We start from the raw sequence: 2,500 nt of genomic DNA on the forward strand, positions 1-2,500 counted from the left end.
TGGCACCAGTTTTTCTTCATTGCACTTTGTCCAAAGCAACCTTAACTTTTGTTTGCCTTTCTAATGTCGTTCTTTCACTGTCACGTTATCCACTTCCAAATCTGCTAGACTAAGGTATTTAAGTCTGTCATAGCCTATACTGTACATGCAGGAAATTGTTTGAGTATTTCCTTTTAAAAGTGGAGTAGAACTAATGCTCTGTATAATGTCACTGCTTGTTGACATTTTATTATCATGTATGATCGCTAAACTTTTGATTCCTTTTAATGTTGCCATTGATGGGTAACTTAACAACAACTGTGCTTGCTTTAGAGGGTGGAGAGGGGCGAAATTCCACGCAATATTGCAAGGAACAGCGTTTCATTTCTGCATACAGAGAAACTCGCTAATTACGCTGTCTTTGTACATCGAGCCCTGTGTCTTTTTACTCAGTTTTTCTTCACCTGTGTTAACCTTATGTTCTCACCTTGTGTTGGTGTGTGCAAATATTTGTGTGTGTGTGTGTGTGTGTGTGTGTGTGTGTGTGTGTTTGTGTGTGTGTGTGTGTGTGGGTCAGAGAGAGAATGAGAGACAAAGCAGAAAGGAGAAGTGTGGTGTTCCCGAGCGCCAAGGCGAAGCCGTGAACAGGAAAAGGGAAAATGTGTTCTGGCATTTTTATTGAAACCAGTCTCATCATGTCGACGTCGTGCTATACCTCAGAAGATGGGGATTGGTCATGCTGTGCAAAAGTGTGTGTGTGTGTATGTGTGTGTGTGTGTGTGTGTGTGTGTGTGTGTGTGTGTATGTGTGTGTGTGCGCGTGTGTGTGTGTGTGTGTGTGTGTGTGTGTGTGTGTGTGTGTGTGTGTGTGTGCGTGCGTGTGTGTGTGTGTGTGTGTGTGTGTGTGCCTGCTTGCTTCATGGCATGGGCAACTGGAACCCTTCTTATGGTCAGAAACTAGGTCATATCTGTATGCAGGATTTCCTCCACCACACAGCAAATGGCCCAAGACAGAGTGGAAAACCGCATAAATACCCCACATAACTAACGACTCCAGAACGGACCAGGCCCTGATGAGGCTCCGATCTAGTGGCTCACTCCCACGTCCATTCCAGGTTCGGTGGCTGTCTGGGATATTTAACAAATCTAGCAAATATAGTACGCTGTGATGCACTGACCGTGTGCCCAACTTTTCACAGCATGCCTCCACACATGCTCGACTGAGTACACTAATACCCCTATAGGACCAGCTAGCCTCAGACACACATGCTCGACTGAGTACACTAATACCCCTATAGGACCAGCTAGCCTCAGACACACATGCGCCGTGCACTCTTTCACATTAGTGCACAGTTTTCAGGTGCTGTGCAGTGTGTAGATGTTAAAAATGGCGGTAAACCTTTACGGTAAGGATACATGAATTATCATAAATTCATGCATTAATTAATTCATGATTTATGTATTACTTCATTACTTAAAGGAATTATCCGGAGTAAAACGCACTTTAGATCGATTTACGGATGATTGGGGGTACGGGGATACGTTGAGTTGACATCAAAATCATGTCATTCGGATGTGTTTTGAGAAAGTTCGTATAAGGAGGTACCTATAAAGAGGTATAAAAATAGCGTTTTGTAGCGGCGAAATTGAAATGCCCTGCTCACTTCCAGGCTACGAGTTGTGTGACTGAAAACGGTACAATCGAACTTTCTCAAAACACATCCGAATGACATGATTTTGATGTCAACTCAACGTATGTACCCCCAATCATCCGTAAATCGATCTAAAGTGCATTTTACTCCGGATAATTCCTTTAATATGTCATGAATCATCAGGAATTGACATAAGTTCATAGTCTTTCATTTATGCATGAACAACACATCAACTACAGCATTAGGTAAGGTGGGCACATCATTATGAATTATGGTTTATTAAGCCTGATCATCATTATTTCTTTTTCTGCCAAACATGTGGTCATCACTGCTCAAATTCTGATTTGAACACATCTTGTGTAGTTCTCTAAATTATATTTTTCTAAACAAAGTTCGGGAGGAGCCCTTAGGGATGATTGACAGCAATTAACTCACCTGCCTCCCGGCCAGGATATTTACGCCGGCCTCCTTATCCATACGTCACACACCCCGGCTACCATGCCAAACATGCGCTTAGCTTATGCACTCAGCAAACTGCATAGCAATCATACCGACGGGCGAACTAGTGAAACACATTTGTGTAGTGTTGTCTCCATTGTGTCTTTTGCTGCAACGCAACGAGGAGTATGACCGGTCCAAGATGGCGGACGCATTTCTTGTTTCCAGCAGCCAATGCAGCGTCTATCTCTATTATGTCTATGGTTGTCTCAGTATCGCAAAGCAGCAAAATGCTGTTATTTGACGCTGTCGCAAATGCCATATCACTGATCTGAGGACACCTCATCTGTTCTGCATAGCATGCGTAGACTATGAGAGGGCTTTTCCTCTCAGCCGGGGCAGCCGTGGCCTACTGGTTAGCACTTCAGACCT

At 43.7% G+C, this 2,500-nt stretch overlaps 1 protein-coding gene across 1 annotated transcript in view; it reads left to right on the forward strand.

The window, feature by feature from the left end:
* Nucleotides 1–2,500, forward strand: part of hmcn1 (hemicentin 1) — a 133,004-nt gene that overhangs the window by 54,648 nt on the left and 75,856 nt on the right. The gene's annotated exons all lie outside the window — the stretch shown is intronic.

The sequence above is a fragment of the Alosa pseudoharengus genome, unplaced genomic scaffold (genome assembly GCF_046254945.1).
Source record: "Alosa pseudoharengus isolate Yale_2024_CS ecotype anadromous, Long Island Sound unplaced genomic scaffold, YU_APseudo_1.1 YU_APseudo_1.1_scf_11, whole genome shotgun sequence".
In the NCBI taxonomy this organism is placed as follows: domain Eukaryota; kingdom Metazoa; phylum Chordata; class Actinopteri; order Clupeiformes; family Clupeidae; genus Alosa; species Alosa pseudoharengus.